General features: G+C 44.3%; 1 long non-coding RNA gene across 1 annotated transcript in view; it reads left to right on the forward strand.

Annotated features, from left to right (window-relative positions):
* Positions 1 to 1,820: 1,820 nt before the first annotated feature.
* Positions 1,821 to 24,589, forward strand: part of LOC121068688 — a 41,920-nt gene continuing 19,151 nt past the window's right edge. The window contains exon 1 of the long non-coding RNA XR_005819033.1: positions 1,821 to 1,973. This is a non-coding gene — a long non-coding RNA (uncharacterized LOC121068688). The remainder of the gene's footprint in view (positions 1,974 to 24,589) is intronic.

Below are 24,589 nucleotides of genomic sequence, written 5' to 3' on the forward strand. Positions count from 1 at the left end.
TGTTCAGTTTTATTTTGATCTGTGGCATGTAGAGAGTGCAAACCAGATAGATAGGCCTTTTCCCCATTGCACGCTCCAGTCCTAGGACTATTTTGCTACTACCACAAATTTACAAGAAACAGTTCTTTTCCAAGATTGTATTAATGCCTTTCATCTGCGTCTCCCATGCATAACTACTAAATGAATGCTCCTGAGCATGTTGCTGGTCTATCTGCCTGAAGAACTGGACAGAAGAGCTTATCTCCACGGTGAATGTTTTACCCCCTGCAGGAGACACTTTGCTGCTAGAGTGTAACACTACAGAGCACTGTGCTGTTCAGCAGGCTAATCCCCGCTTATAATGGTATATCCCTAATATATGGAAAACAAACAAAAAAAAGATGTTTCTGTTGTCAGGTCTATTTTAATGTCATTGTGGACGAAATGTCATTTTATTATCAAGGATTGCTTTCTACCAGAAAATACAGGCCTTACACCCCAGAGCAAAACTGTGGTGAAGAGGTGTTTTCCACAGTCCATCCTCCAGTGCTCCTCCATCCATCCTTCTCTTTCGTTTCTCACCTCACCACCTGTCCTTTCTCTGAAGACATGTGATACTGCTGGGGCGATGCGCTGGGTTCAGAGGTGCAGTGTGGTCTGAAGGGGCATTAAACAAATTAGCGAGGCTGCAGGGCATCTCGCCACTTCGTGTGCCTCTGGAGGCCCATGCCAGTTGTGGCCCAGGCAGCCGAATGGCCCTGCCAGCTGCCAGCCCTGGGACTGTGCCATGGCAGCGACCTGGTGATTGAGGGTTGCCGGTCAAAGCAGGGCGTGAAGGTGATTTCTGGCCTGCATTCATCTCATGCCCTTTCACTGGCTTCTTGAGATAAAGGCAACAGCCAGAGGTGTGACAGATGCAATTGCTGCTTACTAATGCAAGCAGCCTTGATAAAATAAGTTTTGTAAGTTTTATCAGAAAAGAGTTGGTCACATTAGATAAAGGGTTAAGCTGCGGCAGGGAAAGGATTTCATCTGGTGTTTTATTCAGTGAATGTGACTCTCACGTATCCAGAGACACCTAACCTGTGTCACTGCCCGTCCCTTGCTTTGCAGCCTCGAAAGCAGGGGCTGCCCTGGCTTCCCAGAGGAGTTTTTTGGGGCTCCTCAGCACTGGTATGAGCTTTTCGACAGCCACATGAAGCACTCCGAGGGGGCTTCTCCTGGCAGGGCACATGCAGCTGGCTGGAAGAGCGCAGCTGGGGCTGCACTGCAGAGGATCCTGGTGGAGATGCCGGGAGATGCGAGCCTTCCGCAAGGCATCCCGTGTAACAGCCAAGCCACTCGGTCAGAACCGCCTGGAATACACAGTAATTTCCTGTGTTTTTTCAATCTCACTTTAACTTCTCTGACAGATGGGGAAAGATGACTAAACTGAGGGAGTTTACAATAGTTCGTCTTGTGGTGTTTGCAAACTGTCTCTGTGAGGTCCATTTGCTCTAATGTAAACACTGCCGTGGCAGGGTGCCTAGTGCCTTTGCAGCAGCTAATCCTGCTCAGCTGAAGGCTGATAATGCGAGGTATACACCAATGGCCTGGTCTGCATGGTGAACCGAACACAAATCACCCCTGGGGCTGAGGGGTGTTAGGAGGAGATCTTCACTCCTCTCTTGGCTCTCCACGGAAAGTGTGAAGCAAAGCAGCTGCGGCTGCAAGACCAGATTGAATTCACCGCTGAGCCTCAGTGGCTTTCTGTGTCGGGGGGCTGTGGGCAGGTGTGGAAGGTTGGATTCAACTCCAGGGCTGTTGTCATGCAAAAATGGTTGCACCTGGGGCTGTAGTTGGCCTGCTGCTGCTGCTCTCCCTAGTCTATAAGTCAAGTAAAGGAAGCAAATGCAGCCCTGGGGAAGATGGAGTTTCAGTTCCTCTGCTTTGCATAAGTGGTGCAGACTGTGAAGTATGTGAAGCTTTCTCACCAGATCCAGCTGAAAGACCAGGTAGGCAAGTGCATTAACTTCTTTTAATCTTTGTGCTTAGGTTTCTCTCTGATGAACCCAGGGAGTGTGAGGAGAAGTCACAGATGCGTGGTCTGCGTGTGCTCAGAAGCATGCTTACTTAGCAAAAACAAACAAACAAAAAAGAACCAACCCCAACTAAAACCCCAAAACAGTGAGCTGCTGAATTTGAAAAACAACTTATTTCCCAAGGCTAGCAATTCCTCTCAATTAGTACAGCATCATTGTCCAATTTACTGCGGAGAGCATCTAATCTGTCATGCTGGGACTGCAGAAACAAGATAAATGGTCTGTCTGATCAAGGTCACTTCATTCGCTTCTACCTCTTGCAGTGGTATTTTCCCTGTGGAATAGCCTGCTAGGCTCATCTTTCTGTACTGTGGGCTGTCTGCCTCCTGAAATAATTAAAGGCTCTGGCAGTTGTGGAGGAGGTGACAGGATAGTAGGGGTTGGTGACTGTGCCTCCTCCAGGGAAACCTGACCCATAGTCATCATGGCTGTGATTCTCCAGCAAGCCCAACGGGGCCTTCCAATGGCATTTCCACCATCTGCTCACCCCGTTCTGTTTCTAATGCAGCGTTTTCACATGGAAATTGTGACTGATGTCCGGTGCTTTCTGGTGGCTGTTGCAGCAGAGTGAGGGGTGATGAGCCCCTCAGCTGGCATAAGATGATGATGTGCCATTGATTGTCGGAGAGGTTGTGCCCAGTCTGATCTGCTGACTGCCCACAGCTCTGGTTGTTGTTGTTGGTTTTGTCTTTCCTCACCTTGTTCTCAAAGCAGGGTTCAAATGACAATTGCCCGCTTCCACCCATGCGGTGCAGGACTGGCCACTCTGCTTGTTACAGAAAGCCTCTGTCTCTGGAAGTAGGAGATGACCAACAGATTATTTTCAAATCCAGTTTTATTCCCAGCTCCAGAGTTGCTTCTCTCTCAATCTATGTGTACAATTTGTGCTATATTCATCAACTCTAAAAATCCACGTAATTTTTTACCTCTATCCATTGCTTTTTTGAGACAAGATCTTTTATACTTATTTATGTGACTAAGCCCCACTTTTTAGCCATATTCTCTCAGTCATATGGCTGCTGTGGGGCCCTTTATTCCTTCGAAAGAAGTAATTTAGTTATGGCTCAAAATGCAATTGCCCTTTATATTGCAAATCATCAGAGTATGCATACATTATATTGCTACCCTCTAAGTGTAATGTACTTTCAGTACTACATTTTTCCCAAATTTATCCTTCATGAGTCTCAACAAGTATGACCAAAATGACCTACATTTCTCAATTTCTGGTATAATTTTCATGAAAATAGTTTGAATAATTTTTTGATCTTGAGCAGGCTACGTTGTACATTTGGAGGCTGAATGCCCTTTGTTCTTTCTTCGACCCCTTCCTTTGCTTGACAGCTTGGATTCTGGTTTACCAGCAGAGTAATTAGTGTAATAGTGGCAAACTCTGTGCTTGCTGTGAGAAGTAAGATGCATTATGTTTGCAGTTGTGAAACATACTTTCATTGTAGAATTGCTCCACTACAGAAACCTCAAAATAGCCCGTATAGTCATCAGTCATGAGGAAAATCTTAAACGGCGTGTAAGGCTTAAGCTACTGTCAGATCATTCTACTTACTCTGCATACAGGCTGAGGTGAGGATTTTTACTCTGAGTTTATTCACCCATTGAAAGCACTCCTTTTTCTAATTCTGAGGCTTAAAGATGATGATTGAATGTCAGCTTTTGAGGTATTTCACCAGTGACCATTACAAAAAAGGCATTCGGGTAATGAGCTTGCCCCACATTCCCAATGGTCTTTGGAGCCTCTTAAGTTGCCAGCAGCTCCCAGTAGTCAGTCCCCTTCCAGCTGCCAAAGCTCCTTTTTCCCTTTGAATATTTCCATGTGCTACGCATAAAATATCTTCCTAGGCCCTAGAAACGCAGGAACAAGACAAACTCTTTTAACTGAATGTCAACATAAATAATAGAACTGCAACCAAACCAATAATTTTATTCTTTTCACTTTGGAAATATAAAGCCTTTTTTTTATTTATTTGGAAACTTAATTTTAATTTAAATAATGCAACCACAGCATTTTCAGACTGCCATGAATATGACACCCATGCACTGAAAATCCTTCGTGATCGAGTAGCGCTGCCCTGGTGGGTGCCAAAATGAGAACCTCGACTGAGCCTCTGAGGTTTCCCTGGATGCTTTCCCACTGCCTCGTTTCTTCCTTTTACTCAAGAGCTGAGAAGATGCGTGTGGAGGGGGAGGGGACCTGAGGGAAGATGTAAATCATGGCAACCTGGCTGTCAGGGGGGTATCACTTTTTAATTCCCGGTTCACGTTCCCAGTGGCAGTGGAGCTGCGATCTGAAATCTTGTTTCACCTCTCTGCTTTGTGTGCGGGTGCCAGAGCAGTGGCAGCCCCAGGCCCCTCGAGCTTGGAGGTAAGGGACCTTGCAGCAGCAGGCTTGCCTGGAGGTTTTGTTCCTGTTTGATAGGTTGGGCTGGCACTCATTGCAGGAGCAGCTGGGAAGAAATAATTAGCATAACAAAGAGCTATATTATAGTATTGCATTGTGCATTTTGAGCCTTCAGATACCTTGCGTGTTGCGTACATCTGAATTCCAGGTATAATCAGACAAACAAAATAAAAAAAGATTCCTCCACCTTTAAAGCAAAAAGAATTTGATTCATTTAAAATATTGTAAAGGTTGGGTGTAGCAGTGCTGTGGGTGCATTCACCTGAACGGGGTGCCAGTGGTCACTGGTGTGGTGTTGGGGAGCGTGGCTCTCCCAGGCTGGCAGGAGGGTCCCAGGGGGACGCAGGGCCAAGTCTTCCTGATATGCCTGGGCCAGAAGAGATGTGCTGGGGCCTGGCATTCCCATCGGCTGCTTTTGCCCCTCGGCACAGCAGTGGAAGGGGCTTGCTCAGGCATTAGGCTGCTGAGGGGAAGGCACTGGGTGCAAACACTTCGTGTTTTGCTCCATGTTCATGGTTAGTGATCAGCACATTTGCACTGGGGGGGCACTGGTGACTTCTACTGCGTTAGTGGTGCGAGGTGTTTTCATGGACCAGGTGGGAAGCTGCTCGGTGTGCTGCGCTCCTCTCTCTCCTTGCTTGCCACAGAGCTGCCCCAAATGCCTGTGGCATTTGTAACACCTGCGCTGCCTTCCCTGTGAGCTGCTCCGTGCTGCCTGCATGCGCAGTGCCCAGCTGCCCATGTGCTGCGTGCACCTCTACCCTCCTCCATCCCCCTTCTGTCTGGTTTTTGGCTGAGGAAAATTACCCACCCCAGGAGTTAGAAGAAATACAGGGAATAAAATAAGAGGAGCGAAAATATCCCGGGGAAGGTTTTTCACAGCTGATCCTCCCCTGGGTTGGATGTCTGTCAGATGCGCTTGCAGCACACAGACGCATCTCTCCCTCAGAAAGAGGGATTTAAAACCAAACCCACAAATGCAGCTCTCCCTCTTGCTCCTGTGAATCGAGAGTCCCTGGCAAAGCAGGGGAGTAAATCCCAGGGCAGGAGGGAGGCTCTGCCAGCCCCGCGGGCAGTCTGTACTGCAGCGGGGAGCCATGTATGCTCTGTCATCCGTTGCGCTGTTTACTTCTGCAAAACCTGGGTATGCTTCGCCCAGATGTTTGCATTCAGCACTGCCTTGTCAAGCAGGGAGATGTAAGAAGTCGAGCAAAGAGATTGGAAGATCCTGCTGCTCGGTCCTGGTTGTGCAGGGGTTCTTAAATAGCCATAGTAGATTTAGGGAGCCATCACTTTCAAATGGTTACTAAAAACACAACATTGTTTAGGCTTTATGCCTCCAATAGTTATAATAAAATGTTTCAGAGAAACATATTTATCAAAACTAATGAGATTTTTTACAGTTAAAATGCACTGATGTGGTGTTATGCTTTCCTTTACAAGTAATGTCTAAAATAAGAGTTGCTGCTGAAAGAGGTTTGTGAGGAAAAATTACATAGATCTGTTCTTTTGTTTACTTTGTGCACTTGACAGCCCCTGAACGCAGTCGGGTTCTGCGCTTTGGCTGTGCAGTCTGCCAGTCAGGCTTCTGACATTTGTTTGAGCCTTTTGCATAGCAGCAGAGAAGATGGAGCTGTTTTTTATAAGGCAAATATGACCGTGAAAGCACAAAGGGTGCTGATGGATTTGGCAGTAGGGAGTGTCGTTGGAGTGATGTTTTATATTCATTCATTTCATTAAAAAGAAAGTGATTTAAAACTGACTGTTTCTTCTTACAACAGAGAATAAAACACCACACAAGGGCACTGATGAAAATTTAAAGAGCAAGAGCTGTGAAAGCAAGGCTCTCAGGTAAGCTCCCCATGGGTTTGGGAGCAATGGGCTGTGCCAGCCCCCAGCACTTTAATCCTGTCCTCAGGGTGCACAGCAAGGGATTCTGAGGCAGTCTTCTCTGGCTAGAGCAAATGCAGTTCACCCTCTGTGTGAAAAATCTCTTTCCTGCAATGGTGCTTGCAGAGGTACCATCAGGTCTGTTCTCAGAGCCTGTTTCACCACGGCTCCAGAAGATGGGTTTGCCCCCCTCCCTCTACTTACCATACAAATTTATCAACAATCTACAGTTGCCAGTGTCCGTTTTCTACAGATCTGTTGGAGGGACATGACCTGTGCCTTTGACCCTGGGAAACTGGAGGAGGCTTGGTGGTGGCTGAACCGCAGCCTCAACTTTTATTTTTCAAAGGTTTTTATTTTCTTTTTTAATTTTTATTTTGTATCAACATTGCTTTGACTCATATCTTTTGAACTCCACATTGTTGGGCAAGAACTGCTGCCAGACCCTCTGCTTTGAAGCAGAAGAGAAACACCTCCATAATTTTCCTTGCCAGTGCCAGAATATGGAGGAAATCTGCCACAGTGCATGCCCTGATCCTGCTTTGGGGAATTACTTAGAGCTGTTCCTGTTTTGACAGAGCTCATTTACCTCTCCCTAACTGCTCTAATCTCTTAAGAGTGCAATTCAAGTTGTTAATTTGAGTACCTTCATAAAGAATTTCCACATTGCAAATTCCCAGTCTGAACTTTGCTAAAACAAAATGTGTTGCTGGAATACATTTCTCTGCACCCACAATTGTCTTTTTTTCATTCTCTGTGCGCCATACCTTCCGCTACCTGCTCCGAGCTGCTCTCCGCAAGCCACAAGTTACGAGCGTGAGTCTAATTTCACTCTCCAGTAAGCAGGGAATTTAGAAAATTCAGAATTGCTGGGATCAACACCAGGCACTCGCATTCGTGATCCTCATCGGAGTGAAAACCGTGTGTGTAGCCGTGTAACTGCTACACCACTGCTATCTCTGCAGGGGAACTTGAATTGTCTGAGGAGCCAGCTGCCTGCAGGCAGTGCAGGCTGTGTCTGGTGTGCTGGAGGGAGGCTGGGCACAGCTTGTTGGAGGACACACACATGTGCATGCATTAGCTGGGCTGCTTCCCGGAGTCCTGGCCGTGTTCTGTCTTGTCTCTGGGCTCCTTAAAGCAACGGTCATTAGGGCTGCTCACTCTGGCGTGTTTTCATCCCACATCCTTCTCGGTATTAGACAATGTCTACCTTGCATTGTCTGATCCTGGTCCAGCACAGAATATTCCATTAATGTGACTCGAAGAGAGGAACTTATTTTTCCCGGCCTCAGCCTGTGAAATTAGTTGCAGTCTGCTGCTCTGTACAGTACAGCCGAATCAGACGTCCTCTCACCAGCACCCACTGCAGCACTTTATGCCTGAACTCATGATGCAATGCAGCTGGGGGGGAGGAACAACTACAAATCCAACTCGGAGAGGGAGCTGACCTGAAGCCATCCATGGGGCCTCACATTGAGCCTGCGTCGAGCTCCTGTCATGCTAAGCTGTCAAAAACAATTACCTCGAGAAAACCTTTCCTGCGTCTTTACATCTCATTAATTGGTGGGTCCTGCTCTCTGTCACTCTGGCACCTCATGGAGAGTCAAAAGCAGGGGCAGGAAATGATACAGTGGGTCATACTACCAAATGTCAATGTCATATGTCCAAAGAAAGGCTTGATTGGTTTAATGGAGGTTGGGAGGGGTATAGTATACATGAGAAGTATGCTATTTTTTTTTCTCTGATGATCTTGATCACAGGAAATAATGGCAAACAGAAAAGTAGATGTTAATTTCTGAAGTGACCAAAGAGTAGAGAACACCAACATTAAGAGAGCAGCAGGTAAAAGGACTGTTTAAGATGGCTCTTGGCTACAGAGTGGAGCAAGGTGAAATTTAATGTCAAGTAAATATCAGCAAGATCTGCTTGAGTGTGGAACAGCCTCCAGAAAGAAACTGGGAGAGCCTTTGCTTGAGACACTTAAAACTAGCCTGAACAAGGTGCTGGGAGAGAGACACTGCAGAGAACAATTCTGCAACTGCCACAGGGCTGCAATGATCTAATAGCTCTTTCCCACCTTTAGTCTCTGTGATCCTGCAGTTAATCATCACGTATTCATTGTGAAATCCTGGCTCAAACCATTTGTTAAGACTCCTAGCTAGTGAATTTTCATATTAGCTAGAAAAGGACAAGCCTAGGAGTTTTAATCCAAATTTAAGCCAGCATTAGTCTTGGAGCCCTGATTTTTGCAGGCAGAAATTTGGATCCAGGTTTGTATCTCTACAGTGGCCAGACCGATGTACAGCTTCTTTGTTTCTGACTTGTGCTGCTGTAGAAGCTGCTGTCAAGAGCTATAGATAGTGTATCAGAGACAGGTTGGTTTTGTTTTGTTTTTCTCCAGGGCAGTGACAGTGATCGGCAATTACAAATACCATGGGACTCCTTGAATGTAAGGGTGTGAGTGGAGGCTGTTTTTCCTTACACTGTTTCTTCCCTTACATCCTCCTCTGTCCCCCATCTTTTCTTTACAAGTGCTGTGGTTGGGACTCAGGTGTGATGAAGACTCTAGAAGAGAGTCCAGACTGCCTGCATGATAAAGCCACCTTCCTGGAGCTACACAAGTGCTTCCTTCAGTTGATGAGCCGTAAAGAGTCAAGGTGGCACAGGCAGCTGTGATCCAGAAACTTGTTTTTGTCACTCTAAAAGATGATTATAGATCTGTTAGAAACCCCCTGGCACTATGTAGGCTTGCACAGCAATTATTTCTGCAATTACTTCTACATCACCCTGCTGGTTCTAAACTTTAAGAATACCCTGAAATAATGCTGAGTTTTGGACTGATGAGCTATCAGTGGCCTGTTGCTTTTCCTCAGTTGTGGAGCAGGTGCTAAGTTGAGCAAACAGCACAGGTGCTCTCCTCCTGATTAAGCGCTTCTTGCTGGATGATGTGTGCAAATTGGAGAATGTGGTGGTGGCAAGGGGGATTGCCAGGGCAGGCTGGAAGAACACAGAGAAGGGAGACACATGTTTCCATGAAATATTTCCATGAAAATTGTTGTCGCCTTCCTATGACTCCTACCATGGACAAATAGCTTCTCATTAGATTTTCCGTTTCTCTCCTCCATTTCACCTCCAATTTCATGTCATGCTTCTTTTGATTTTCTTTAAGCTAACCTTCTCCCTGATGAGTACTCAGCCACAGAAGCAGAGTCCTTACCTTAAACACACCTTTCTGAACATCTTTACTAATAGTTCCCTTTTGCTTGCTGCATTACCAGAGGGTCCCGATGAATTGGGTGACTGACTTACCTTGCAAACTTATTATTCTATACTTGTTATGTGCAGCACTGATAAATGTCCGCGTTTTGCATAGAAGTTGATATTTTTTTCCCCCTGTGCTTTCCACAATGAATATGACAGGATACAGATTCAAGAATGCACTAAGGTTTTGATGACTTTCATCCAGATTATGCACATTAGTAACATGAGCAGTTCCTGGGTATGAATAGATGAGCTTCTTATGGGATTTTTTTTTTGCTGCATCAGGCATGGGAAGCAGGTGAAGCTGGAGAAACTGGGAGGAAGCAGTTTTGCCTACAAAAGTTGTCATTCTGAGTCTGGATTTTTTTTTTCACCCAAAAACTTTTTTTTTTTTGAATTTCACCCAGAAAGCGAATTTTGTATGTGAGTTCACTTTCTTCCCAGTGTTGCTTTTGGGCTACAAAGAGGAGTGTTGGAGGAGCTGAGGCAATGTTGTTGATACTGTCCACGTTCTGCAGCCCCTCCCTTGTTGCAGGTAGCTTTGGGAGGAAGAAAAAGCAGTTGGTTATTCAGGGACTGCTTCAGGAGAGGACCTGTATATCTTTCTGCAGCTTCTGCAGATCAGCTGATAAAAGGATAGAGAGAAGCTCTGCAAAAAGAAGGAAAAATGTAATAGCTTTGCCTTACCGAGCTTTAATGATGGCCCAGAACACCTACTGCGAAGCCAGGTGACCCATAAAAAATCAACACAATTCAGTTATGCCTGGGAATAGAGTAAACTGAGATCAGCAATAAAGCAGCTTTCGTACAAGTCAGGAGGATGCTGTAACATGCCAGGGTATTTTTGCTAGTAGTGCCTTTCAGGGCTGTGTTACGGCAAGTTACCTTTTGCCTGGGCTATGTTTAGAGATGATTTTCCTTTTGAGTTTCTTCTCTTTTCCATTAATAAATTTTCTGCTGCATTCAGTCACAGAGCAGGCACAGTTTATGTTCTTGCCTGGCATTCTTAAGCAGCATAGTGGGAAGTCAGGGTAAGGGAGACCTAGGCAGAAGGGACAGAGTGTATTAGTGTAATAGTGCTGCATCTGCCAATGCATACACTGGTTAGCAAAAGCTATGAGCTAAAACCCATACTGGTATTTTATAGTGTTCTCAGTAACCATGAAGAGGGGCTCTTCACAGTCTCACTGTTTCCTGATCTGTGCCTTTTCTGACTTTTCATGCAGGATCCTTCCTGCAAGTGGACTTTCCCTGGAATGCTTCAGGCAAGATCTTATCCTATCTGAGTGCTGCCTCTGGGCTGGAGGCAGGGATAGCCTTGTCCTTGCAAATAATTAGTTTCCAAACCCGCAAATTCAACCTCATGATGAGCTCGTGTTGAAATAGGGCTCTGTGTACAGTGCCAGGCTAACTCTTTCCTCTTCTTGACCTCCTCTCTTCTTTCTGTCCTGCGGTTGCTCCAGCTTATGACTGTGGTGGGTTGACCTTGTTGGGCTGCCAGACACCCACCCGGCTGCTCTCTCTCTCCCTCTCCTAAGCAGGACAGGGAGAAATATAAGATGGAAAAAAAGCTCGTGGTTCAAGATAAAGACAGGGAGATGGCTTACCAGTTACTGGCATGGGTAAAGCAGATGACTCAGAAAATTAATTTATTGCAAATTGAAATACATTTGGAAAGTGGGAAAAAAAAAAAAAAAAAGGACTAATTGAAACAACACCTTCCTTTCTTTTTCCTCAGGTTCAGCTTCATTCCCAGCTCCTCTAGCTGCCCCCCTGTCCAGGCAGCTCAGGGAGGACAGGGATGGGGGTTTGTGGTCAGTCCATGACAGTTTGTCCCTGCCACTCCTTCCTCCTCACACTTTTACTCTGTGTGGGTCCTCTCCATGAGCTGCAGTCCTTCACAGGCTGCTCTGGGATGGGCCTTTCCATGGGCTGCAGGGGAATCCCTGCTCTAGCACCTGGAGCACCTCTTCCCATCCTTCTCCATGGGGCTCTGCAGGGCTGGTTCTCACATTTTAACTCCCTGCCTGTGTGGTGCTTTGCCCTTTCGTAAGTATACTTTCCCCTGGGTGCTACCCTCTTGGCTGCAGGGCCCGGCTGTGCCCTGAGGTGGGGCCACTGGAGCTGGCTGTGTGTGGCACGGGGCAGCCTCGGCCTGTCCTCACAGAGGCCCCTGCAGCCCATCTACCTTCATCTCACTGGACACCCAGCGCAATGACTTCCAGTCAGAAAACCCTTTTGGAGACACTGAAATCAAGATTTTGATCCCTGTAGCCCCTCAACATGTCAAGGCTCTGCTGCTGCCTGGGCAGGCGCTTCCCATCAGGGCTCATGTCTGAGGTCGTTAGACCTGGGGCCATGTGCAAGCCCAGAGTGAGATATTGGTTCCTCTTTATGGAAAGCAAAATTGGGCATCTCAGTCACAGCTGGGGTGCATGTGAATTTACCAGTCTGCTGCACACCTGAAAGAGGGTTTTTTGTTCTAAAGTCAGGGGGACTGATGTGCAGAGACAGAAGGAAGAGCTGTGTTGTAGTCCTAGCATTAGTAGGTGTCTGCCTGTAATATGGGCAATATAAAAAAGCAGGCAGAGCTGCTCCTGTTTTTTAGGCAGTGTCCAGAATTATGTAGCTTTTTCTTTCTCTGGAAGTTCCAACTGCTGTGCGATAAACAATCATGCAGTTATGGAGGGAAGTTCTTTTTTACACCGAGGATCTCAGCAGATCCACAGTGGGGGTCCTGTCCCACGGTGGCTTTCTTCAGAAGTCACAGCCTGCCACCCTCTCTCATGGTCCCTGTGGCCAAGTGTTGTCCATGCTGTGATGGCTCATGGAAGGGTAATGCTGAAGGGATGTTTCTCAGGAAGGAAGTGAGGATGGTCCCCTCCAGGCTGAAAAGACGGAAGAAGGAGTGAAGTCCTTGAACAAGAGGAGTATTTCAAGGGAAAGGAGAGGAGGAGGTATGTGGGGCTGAGTCTTTTTGGATTTCCTCGAGCTGTGGGATGTGGGAAGCACCGAGGGTGACAGAATTGGACGGAGGCGAGGAAATGGCCCGGCGAGCTTGGCGGGAACAGGCCCAGGAGGAGTGTCTGTCCTCCCCTGCACCAGGCAGTGGTGGACGTGGTGTGCTTCAGCCACTGGAGCCAACCACGCTCACACCCAGCTCTGCCACTTTGCAGGGCCAGTCCCGTCGTGCCCGTGCAGCTGGGCATCCTGTCCTTGGCTTGCAGCATGAACCACAGAGCTGGGGCTCCCAGCCTCCTGCCAGGGTGCTCCAGGAGGCTGCACAGCCTGGGGTTAGGGTGCAAACCGGGGCAGTGCTGCCTACCCGGCTGCAGGAGCTGAAGTAGTGACTGTTTAAGACAGCTGAAATCACAGTCTTCTGATGGCGTTTTGTGTAAGAAGCCCAGAGCTTTAGTTCATCTTATTTCTAAATCAGAATTCACCAATACAACTGCAGTTGAAGGTGGTTTAAAGTAATGTGTTAATATGGGTCCTATTGAAGTTTTAGTTTTGCAGATTGCTAATGTTTTGTAACAGATACTGGCATGAACCAAACTCCTAGATCCAAATAGCTCCCAGCTTTTAGATCTGAATCCTATATGCTCAAAACACTTCCACTTAATCGTTAGTAAACCAGAATATTAAATGGCATCAAAGTGTGGCCATGAGCTAGAGATTTTGTCTGTGAGGTTTAACCTTTGCAGTTTCAGAGCCAAAGCTTTGCATAAAGGAGAAATTCTAGGGTAAATGTAAATAACACACACGTCTGGAGGATTAGCTGTCTCTTGTCCAGAAATGCCACACCTTGTAATTAAAGAAGAGGCTGTTAGTATGCGACATAGGAATGCAGAGGGTGTGGACCATCTCAGATTTACAGGCTATCAGGTTTATGAAAGAGACTAAATGCTGTTTAGTGTTACAAAGGTGGTGAGACCTTTGTTCAGCGTTGCCCCAAAAATCTGGCAAACTTCTGGTGGGAAAACACTTTGCAAGTAAGATCTTGCTAGAAAAATAATCTATTAGAAAAATTTAGTAGGGAAACTCCAGTAGTTTCTGAAATGACTGCTTTTCTTCATGTACTGCAACAGGATAATGGTGTATAGACTGAACATGAATATGAGTGTGCAAGTTGCCTACTGTGAACTGGAAAGTATGACTATTTTAATTTAACTTTACAAGTATCCATTAAAATAGAAGTGCGTAAGTGAACTTTAGTGTCAAAAGAAGTGCAACAAAAGCATTTCAGTACGTGAAAAATAGTATCCGTTATGAAGATCTGAATGTAAGCACAGGGCTGAGGAAATCATTTTGGTTGTGTCCTTTCCAGTGAGTTGTTATACCTCACGATATTTATAGCTCAGTAGAATAATGAATATTAACACTTGTCATCTCACATCCAAAGTGTCATGTTAAAAAAAAAGGGATTTGAACTCTAGAGATTAATGCAGTGAAAATTATGACAACATTTAGCTCATTGAAAGAAAAGCTTTGAGTTAACCATAAAAGGCTCAGAATAGGTCCAAACTCAAGGAAAGCATTTTTATTTTATTTTTTTCAGTCAGTTTGTCATGGTGACTCTGTGCTGCAAGCCATTGTGTCCACATCTCAGATCTGGGTAAGGCTTCCTCCAGAACTCTACGGGTCAGTTGTAACACCAGTCACTAAATCTAGTGAGTTTTGCAGTGGTACTCATGAATGGGCTAGAGAACTGAATCAGGTCTGTAACAGGATACAAGAAGATAGAGACCTACCCTTGCACAGTCATGCTCTCTAGAAGTTTGTGCCATGTCCCTTGCAAAGAAGGTAAAACAAGAAGACTTGACTGCCTGATTCTCCCGCCTGATGAATATGATGTTTTTTCATTCCTTTGCATGGACAAAAGTTTCACTTCTGAAAGAATTGTCTCTTTTCAAGGCAACTGGACTTTTAATGGGATAAAGAAACATTAGCCACAGTGGTTTGAGTGGAGGGGGAAGCAGCTGATTCAGTTACCTGGAGGCTGGAGGGCACCATTATAATTCAAAACTTGACCTCCAGTTGGACGGTGTTTCCCTTCCATGCTAGGGCTGGATTTGGTTGTGTTGTTACAGACGCACCATTGTGAGTCCAGATTGTGCCCAGCTGCTATGCAGATACACAAAGAGCTGAGAAAGCTGCAGGGAGCCTCTTCGTTGTGTGTTACTGGAGAGCAGCCAACCTACCATCAAAGGTTGCCCATTCCTTGAGAAAGCACAGGGCTTGCTCCATCCCCCAGCCATGTTGCAACCGAAAGGTGTCCAAATGGAGATGGGAAGGGTATTTCCAGTGCCCCAGTTTGTGGGACAGAGTGTACAAGGTGTGCTGGGGAGGGAAGCTTGCACTGATAGAGAAGATAAACACTGTCTGAATGGGAGGGTACTGAAAACAGTCTGCTAGGGACAAGATATAAGGTATGATAGAGCTTTTAATAAGTGAGTTGTCATCGAATTTCTAGTAATCTTTAGCAGTGTGTTTCACTCTGATTTTTACATGCATTTGCAAAAACTTCTGAAACTCATATATAAGCTGGCCTGCCTCTGACCAGCACAATTCTTTGTATGTTAGTTTGCATCAGATACAGACTAGTTCTTATGTAAAAATTCCATGGGAAAATCCAGGAATGACTGCATAACTGATTTGGTATGGCACTGGGCTTTAATTGTTTTCAGATTTCGGTTTTCAAGGCCAAGAAACCAAAATCCTAAGTAATGTTTCATTTCTATCCCTTTGCAAACCGAGACTCTGTGGAACGCACAACTGTAGCACTCAGCACTGTATATAGAAAAGCACTTTCAGTGTCCTGCAGATGTCTGCTCAGTAGCTTCCATATGGCAGATTACTTGTTATTGGACCAGGCACAGCTCATGCTTGTGCAATTCTGTTGCAGTTGGCAAGGAGGTAAGGCAATCACGGCTCGATCTGGCCCGTTGGGTCAAATAAACTCTCTGCACATTTGAGTAAGGGTTTCAAGCTGAATAATGTTGCTGGAACAACTTCCAGCCCTCGCTAACACTGGTGCAGCCCCACCTTTCAGAGAACTTGAAAATCTTATGTGCTTGGTAGTAGCTTAAGAGTGTTCTGCCACCTGAGCACTGGGCTAGGATGGAAGCTCTTGGATGTTGTTGGCACCTGAAAAGCCTTTATTGGCCCAACGCAATAAGCTGGTGGTCTTAGTGAGGCAAAGGACCAGATAATTATAGAAACAGAATCCTCCTCCAGAAATTGTTCTCCCTGTCAAGGCTGAAATATTTTGGCAGGGGCAGCTTCCTCAGTGTCTCTTGAGCGCTGTATTTTTTGTGGTTTAAGAGAATGCTGCATTCACTTGGGGTTTTGATCCACCAAACTTTATTCTGTTTTCTATTTATAATATTTTCCGTGTTGTTTCTGTGTGACTTCTGTGTGTGTCTGAAACAGACAAAGAGCAAATTTTGAATTTAGGCACTCTAGTCCAGTCTGGCCAGAACTGGTGTCTGTACAGCCTGGCTTGATGCCCGCTTGGTTTCAAGCTGGTGGCACTAAAGTATGAGCAGGATATGTTTTGTGATGGTGTTGAGTGGTGGCTGGAAATTGTTTCTTACATTCAAAACCACATTTTGAGATATTTTTGATGCAATGGGGCTGCCTCAGGCAAGTTGCACCTGCCTAGTTGAGATCAGGCCTAACCTGTACTGATGCAAGCTCTGAGAGTCCACATGAGAATGCCTTAAACTTTAAAGATCCCAATTCTCATTGAATCAAAAAATTTTAAGTAAATCTTTTTTTTTTTTCCAATTAGAAAAGCTGAATTTGACCCAAAGATTTTGGATAGGCATTCTAGTTAAAGAAGGGTAGTCAAACAAGGTGTTAATGCACTGGGTAGGTAAGGTGGAAATTCAGTGATTCTAGCTTCTCAGTTTTTCCAGTACGGACAGTGGGAGCGCATAAATAAGGAGACTTGTTCTTTTGGCTACCTTGCTTTGGTCTGCAATTGCAAATCATATTTGTAGCTCAGCTAATTTGGAAATGGCAGGAAACTCCATTCTAGTTACAAAGAGACACTCGCCATCTGCAGTCTAGCAGTACTTGCCAACTGTATGTTTGGGACACAGCAGTCTAGGCAAAAGTGCTATCATCTGACCCTAATATATCTGTTTCTCAGTTTATAGTGTTGTAAGCATGTCAACAGAGCAGTTCTCAAGCATGGCACATTTTGAAACAAGTAAATTATAGCACTAATCTAATGGCTGATTTTGTTTTTCTGACCTACTTAATTTAAAAAGTGTCTAAAAATGGAAATGCTGTTTCGCTTAATGCGAAGACAGAGCTGGCTTTTTTTCCCCAACATCTGTGTCCAGAAAGGAAGAAAAATCCTGTTTTGACTGGCCTTCCTCCACCAGTCATTTTTTTTCATTTCTTGTCTAAAGCAAAGTAAGTTACATAAACATTCCACCTCTTTCCATAAATTGGCTGCAGTTTCTGAACAATAGTGTTACTGTGAAGAGAAGAAAACCACAGACACACCCCACAACTGTTGGTCACACAGCCAGAGAGAACTAAAGACGCATTCTTTGAAAGTACCAAAAAGGAAATCCATGGTCTTAAAGCAAGACCTTTTATGTTATGTTTGGAAATGTTTCTCATTTCTGTCTTTCTTCCCCCACCCCCGCTTCTTTAGCTTTCTTAGCTCAACATGTTCGAGGGAGTGAAATGGCTCTAGACAGAACTTTATTCTTTGTCGAGATGTGTTGATAGTATTTGTCAGTACTCACTAACCTGGGACCGGATAGTGAAAGAAAACTGAAAAGTGGGATTTTAGAAAGAGGAAAGAAAACATGTTACTAATAATGCCTTTGGGGCTTCCTCAGTATAAAAAGTAAAAATGCTTCGCTGGAAGAAAGAGAGAGGCTAAGACAGAAATCTCTGTTTAAAGCTGGTAGTTCTCAGTTGTAAAAGTCATAATTCTCTTCAGACAATAACAGCTCTGTAGAAACAATTCTTTTCCTCTCTGAAGCATCTCAACACACTTTCCAAACGGGAATTCACACCCCTCGTAGCCTGCATTCCCCAGCTGGGCAAGCCAATGCACCAGGAGGTTAGACGTCCTGCCAGTGTCACGCTGCAGCAATAAATACACCCTGAATTACTCTCTGCTGTAGCCTGCACAGCCTTCTAAACACAGAATACCAAGTGGTTTGGCACTGTCTGTCGATATTCCCTCTTGGAGGCTCCGGGATTACGATCTCAATGAAGGCAAAGTTGCCACTGATCTTACTGGGAGCTAAGCATGTGTAAAGTCAGCAGGATCCCGCAGGCAGCAGGAATGCACAACAAAGCGATGCCTATAAATCAGCAAGTAGGTGTCTGCTGGCCTCCTGCACGCTGGTGTGTGCCGCGGCCCTAACGGCATCCCTGTGTGCAGCTGTAAAACCCAGCTGCAACCTCGCCAGCGAGAGGGCATGGCGGAGCTGGCGGGCTTGCCTCAGCAGCAGCCCACGCTGGGGCAGCTGCCCTGCTCTCCTGCTGCCTGCCAGGGCTCCCCACCGCACGCCAACCTGCCCCGTGGCCCTGCCCCGTGGCCCCGGCGCCCACGTCTCTCACTCTGGAGCAAGCCAGAAGCAAGACTCAAATTGTTTGCAAGGAGCAAGCCTGTGCACTTCTGAGGGCGTCTCTCTATATGTTATTGAACATGCTTTGTCCAGGAAAGGAGCAGGAGTGAGCAAACATAGCATGTAAGAAAACAAAACAAAGCAACCACCAAAATAGCTGCTCTACTGTTGAGGTACCATCAGAAAATACGTTCGGTTTTATTCCAAAAAAAAGAAATATTCAGAATAAAATTCAAATGCTTGGGGGGGGGGGGGGGAGGCTTCTGTGAAAAACTGAAGATGAGTTTTTAGAAGCTCAGATAGAGATGGCTTCCCGCAATTTTATTCTGTAGATATAACATGCAGTTTTTGTCATGGCACTATTGAGACTTTCAAACAGGATTGGGCCCCTCTAAGATACACAGTGTACACAAGTTGCTTCCAGGCAGCCAGCAAAAAGCAGAACATAAATGAAAGAGGTGCAAAACAAGGTATTATAATCACTTGTATGCTACTAAATCCCACTACCTACAGAAGCTAATCTGTTTTTAGACCCTGCAGTGGCTGGTAGCTGCAGAACACAGCATGTGGACTGAAAAAGGTTAATTTTTTCCTTTTGCCTGCCAAATCGTTTCTCTACTCCACCCTTGGTGTCCAACTTTCCAATCCCTGAGTCAGTGTCTGAAGTCAAAACAACCAGCTGGGCCTCCCTGAACCTTTCACTGTGGGAAAGCTCGGCTCAAAATGGCTGCATTGTTTCTCTGTAATCTTATCCTCAGCGTTTAATATCCTCAGCAATTCACAGAATTTTCAGGATTGTGTTTTGGCCCAATGGGAAATGCTGACCTAAATGGTGTGAAGTTTTTGCTCTTACGTTATAAGGGAAAATATTATGGAAAAAATAGAACTATCCTTTTACTGTCTGTTGATATATTTTACCTACCACTTGGAGCAGAAAGCTGCAGAATTGAGCTACATGCACTTTTTTCAGATTAATTCCTTTAAAAAGAATAGGAGAACCTGCTGGAAGACATGACGCTGGAGATGTATCTGTCAGAGTATGTGTCACAGTAACATCTAAAGTAGCATAGTTTGTCCTAAGATTTTCAAAGCGTGTAGAATCTGTTAATGTCTAAAGATCCTTATATAAGAAAAAAGAAGGAAAAAAGGTGTAAAAAAAAAAAGTGATTAAGAGTAGGATTATAGGGCATAGAAGAATATGCAAACAAGAATCCGCATTAATTTAGGGGACGTTATTATGTTGTAGCAACACTTGCAAAATTTTTAATATTGAGGTACAGAAATACAAAGGCCATGTTTGGAAGAAAAAAAACACGCAGGAGGATCTCCAAATCTTAAGAAATAGAAAATATGGTGCTTCAGTATCGGTGGTGTGTTACATTTTGGAGGCTGGGATTTGAATTTGCTACATTTGCACACGAACAAGCATGCTTCCCATTGAAGAGCCTGTTTCAGCGGTGCTAGCTAGTCTCATGGGTGCACTTGTTGGAGTGGGTTTTGAGGCAGGTTTTGCAGGCTGACCTCACCTTTGGCAAAAAAAAAAAAAAAAAAAAAAACTAAAAAGAATCCTGTTAGTATAGTCTTACTCCCAGCTATGAGCTGAAGGCCAGAAATCCTACCTTTGGTGTCAAGGTTTTAACACAGGCATACATAGCAAACCCCAAGGGTTTGGTTGGTTTAAACCGTCATTCCCTCATTAAGAACTTGATGTTAACGTAGTGTCTGTGATGACCAGCTTCTGATAATGATGCAGGAAAATCCTTTACTGGAGAAACCCTGAAGAGCTCTGGAGCTTCCTGGTCATTACAGATGGATAAGCACTGCTGGAGAGTGAGCCTTAAGCTGACAGCTGCAGCCTTCTGCTACTGGACCTCAATCCTCACTCTACTCCTGTTTCATAGCCTTGTTCCTATACATGGTGGTCTTTTAGTGGTAAGCATTTTTTTGTTTACAAGACACACAAACATCTTTTTCTTAATGATGTACCTTTCCAATCTAGTCTTGGGGATGGGAGCCAAGATCTTGAGAGATCTGATGACTGTATTGTTTTGTGGGCTCAGCTTGGAAATTAGGCAGTATCAGTGATGCAGAATGTATGTACTTGTGTATGTGAATTAGCTTCCTGCTGTTAAACGTGTAACTGCAAACAAAATTTGGTCCCCCCATTTAAAGTCCCTCCCCCATCTTAGGGGAAAAGAATCCCTTTTAGAAACCACAGATAGCAGATGTCCAGTTCCAGTTTTCATTATTACTTATTTTGTTAGAAAAACCACCACTGACTCATTCCTGTACAATTCAGTGTTCGCACAGTTCCCTTCACTGCTGTTTGTGCAGGGATCCCTCCTCAACAGTCTGTAACTCAAGAGATCAGTTGTGTTACAATTGCTTAAAAAAAGGAATGTCACAATTGTGACCGCAGCAAATTGTACTGAAAGATCTGTTGCTGATCTATACAAAGAATGCCAAAGCTATTTGCCTTGGCATTGTGTGTAGTACTCTCCTTGGGCAGCGCATGAGGAAGATTCAGGCACCATAGAGTTGATACTTGGGCTCTTGGCTTTCTTAGGAGCGATCAACCAGACAGATCACAGGGACTGTGCAACTCAGAGTTCAAACTGGTTCAGCATGTGTTTTTAAGTGAAACTGGAAGTGAGGAGATCAGTGAAGACTGGTGCCACATTACGTGCAAAAATCTGCAACTTGGTTAAACTGCGTTTCACAAGACAATAGATCCCTATGGTGATCTTAAGAGTGGTGAACTTTCTCTTCTATTGACTTTTCCTTCATCTCGTGTTCTTTGTACTGCAATAGCCCTGAGCCTTCTTACTGTCCAAATCCAAGCAGGTCTCATAACAAGGCATCATAGTTCATAACAGGCTTCATCAGCTAAAGTAATCCTTAAATCTAGGCAGACTACCATAAAAATGACAGCAACAGGTAAACCCTTGAAACTCGTCTAGTGGCACAGTTGACACAAGGTCTCAAGGTCTTACCTATATTTGCTTAAGGGCTAAGACAGCCTGGGGAATATGTGAGTTAACTGGGCACACTGCAAGGACTAAGAAGATACAGTGTGAGGACCTTAGGCCCACTGAAAGACATGTGCTACTGAAAGATATATCTGAAGTCATTGCTGCAGTCAAAGCAGGTTGGTGTTAGTACTGCTCTACAGATTCTCATTTCTAAAAACACCTTTCCTAGTGCAAAGCTGCAGGCTGGTAGGCGTATGTTCACATAGTCACAGGCAAACATTCCAACTTTTTCAAAACTTGCTGTATGTACGACAGTGGGCCAGTCTTGCGTAGCTATCTGAAATCCTTATAACAAAGCTATAATCAACGTAATTCTGAGAAAATCAGAAAAAAAATAACTAAATTAGGTACAAATGCTGTTACAAACTTCATAATTCCATTAATTCTTTATTCCATTTCCTTGACTAGGCAAGTTTGCAATGCCCTCAGCTGTACTGTGGTTTGTTTGTATTCCTTGCTGTGTTAATTTTTCTCCCAAGTATGTTATTTCCATTAGAGTTTATACTTCTGCTTGTTTAGCTTTAGCCAGAAACTTCAGCTCTTTCTACTTCAAGTCCTCAGTCATACACTTCTACTCTTTTTCCCCAGACCAAAACATAATCTTTGTAAACCTTACTACCTTCTAGAGCAACAAAAAAACATGTTGTATTTTCCAGTAGAATGTCTGAGGTGCCAAGCACAACCTAACTGGCATTCTGAAGAAACTGTCTCCCAAAAAAGTTGGTGAATATGTGCAAACATGAGCTGTTTTTCTAAAGGCATTTGCCAGAGCCCTTCTGACACATCAAGCTTAGAAAAATATTTGGCATCAATCCCTTCTTCCAGAATTTCTCCTTTTGTAGACAGTGGAAAATGCTTTCTTTTCATGTATTTAGATGTTCTGGGTCAATCCATAAGCAGAGCCTTCTATCTTTAGTTCAGCAATAGCTGGCAAACACATCCACTCTTTCAGCTCTTTTACTCACGATACGGCGCTTAGTTTGGTTGGACCGTCTTGGTCTTCAAGATTCTCCCTTGAGATGAGAGGATATTTTCTAGGTCAGGAGCCATGAGATGGATGAGCTCTTTTGACTTTTTTCTTTACCCCGTGGGGAGTATGGTGCCGTGCATCTCCAACTTGCCAGTCCTCCTGTGGCCAGGAATTAACAGCATTTCATAACAGAGATCATGTTTAACATATGCCTAAAAAAACATATGCTGCATACTATAAACAGGTTCAAAGACTCAGAATGAAGACTTCTCAAAGCCAAGTGGGCATAAAAACTCATGGAGATGAGGGAAGAAATGAACTAAGGTTACTATTTTGTGGTACTAAGTTATCTCAGCAATCTGGCTGTATTCTTGGATGCCTATGTTCCTTCCCATCTGGTTTGCAGTACTTCCTGTAGACTTCCTGTTAGATTTTATCAGTTAGCTATTATACAGTATACTGTGCTGTGTGGGCTTTTTCTGTCTTGCAAAGTACAAATTTATTAAGTAAGCCTGGTGCAAATTCTGAAGCAGGTCACAGTATGTCCGCACTAAACTAGTAAGTAGGTCAACAGAACAACTCAAGTCTATATGACGGCTTCTACAAGTACACTTTCCAGGCATATCTGCCACCCAGTTCTGAACTACAACAGAACATCACTTGTTTTTACAGCTCCTTCATGAAAAATGCAGTGTTGGTCTCTGCTAGAAGCCATGGACCCAGCATGTGGACTATCAAATTAGACAGAGACTAGATAAAACCAAAATAGTATTTGTGGCTTTTTGCTAGTTTCATCTCTCACTACTCACATTTAAGTTATGAAGAAAAACCCCACTGTTTTATTTCTGCTGAAGCCAGGGTTGAAACATCAATAATCTTCTATTTCTAAAATCTCTATGCCAAGCAACACCTTGCTAGCAGTTCATCACTTTTTATCCACATAATTTCCTTATCCTGGCAGAAACAGGATAAGACCAAGAAAAGAAAAATGATTTGGGGTTAAGTTCCAGAGAACAATTCCTGAAGCAAGCCATTTATAACTCAAGCTGCTTTATAGTTATTGTAAGTCATATATGGTCATACATCCCACATGCACTGGTGGCAATTTTATTCAATTGCTTAAATGTGAGTTAGTTTATGTTTTCAGCACTTGAGCATTAACAACATCTGCAGGGTCAAGTTATCCTTCAAATATTTCATCAAATCCTTAGTGTTGTAACAGTCCAGATACTATATGAATAGGCCAATGTTCAAAGGCTTTGCTTCATCATTAACCAATTAACAAAACCAAGTACCTTTTTTCTGTATGGAAGGTGAGGCTTTATACCTACCAGCTAATAAAGCTCCTCTATCAATTAGGCTCTTGAGTGTTCAAATTTTTTTTTCATATTTGAATTGCTGTTGTTGCCAAGAGCCCTCAAATGCTCAACTGTAGAGGTTGATTAGGCCAGATCTGCTAATGTATGTTATGTTCCTCCATCAGTGTGAATTATTGCATAGGCAGGTAGCAGCATATTCTAATATAGGCAAATCCAGGATGTAAAATTGTCCCCTGAAAATAATTTCTGGGTAAAAACAGGAATAATTACTCAAAGTCAGAGTTATTGCTGTGTGCTCTGACTGATAAATGTATAGAAAGTGTGTTGTTTTTTTAATACTTTCTCTTATGACTGGTAATGAAATGCAAAGTGTTGTCCTGAAGGATCTCTTCAGACCTATGTAGAACCATATGAGATTGCAAGATGCGCTCTCCCTTCTGGTTTACACCCATCTATCATTTCTGGCAGCTGTTTGTCTAAAAATCTAGAAGGATGGGAGTGGCACAGAATCCCTTGGTAACCTGTGCCAGTACTAAACTATCCCTTTAGTAACTGCCTGCTCCCCACTGCTGTGAAACAGGTTTGGCTCTTCAATTTGTTCACTCTCCAGGCATAGCAGGACACTGGTGACTCATCTTAAAGCATGCAGATAATACGTGCTTTTCAGAGAATAATATATTTGGATGAACAGTCTCCAAGACTGATGTTTCTTCCTTTTTCAATTAAACTGTTTGGCAAAAATAGATAATAACTTTTCTTTCCTGTTTAAAAAAAAAAAAAAAAAACTGTTCAAAAACTCTGTGAGAACTGGTCCCACCCAGCTCATGGTGACCAGCTGGTTGTCAATGACTCCAAGTTCCCCACGGGCCAATTTATTTTTAATGCCATTGCAACTGTCCTTCCCTGTGCACGTGTGTCCTCTTGCACGCAGCGGCAACAGAGCTGCGTGCTCCATCCCTCCCCTGCGCTTTGGCTGGGCATGGGGTGAGACACCCATAAACTCTGCCTTGCTTCTCTTAGGGGTGTGAGGACCTTGGAAGG

This window comes from Cygnus olor, chromosome 3 (assembly GCF_009769625.2).
Source record: "Cygnus olor isolate bCygOlo1 chromosome 3, bCygOlo1.pri.v2, whole genome shotgun sequence".
Lineage (NCBI taxonomy): Eukaryota > Metazoa > Chordata > Aves > Anseriformes > Anatidae > Cygnus > Cygnus olor.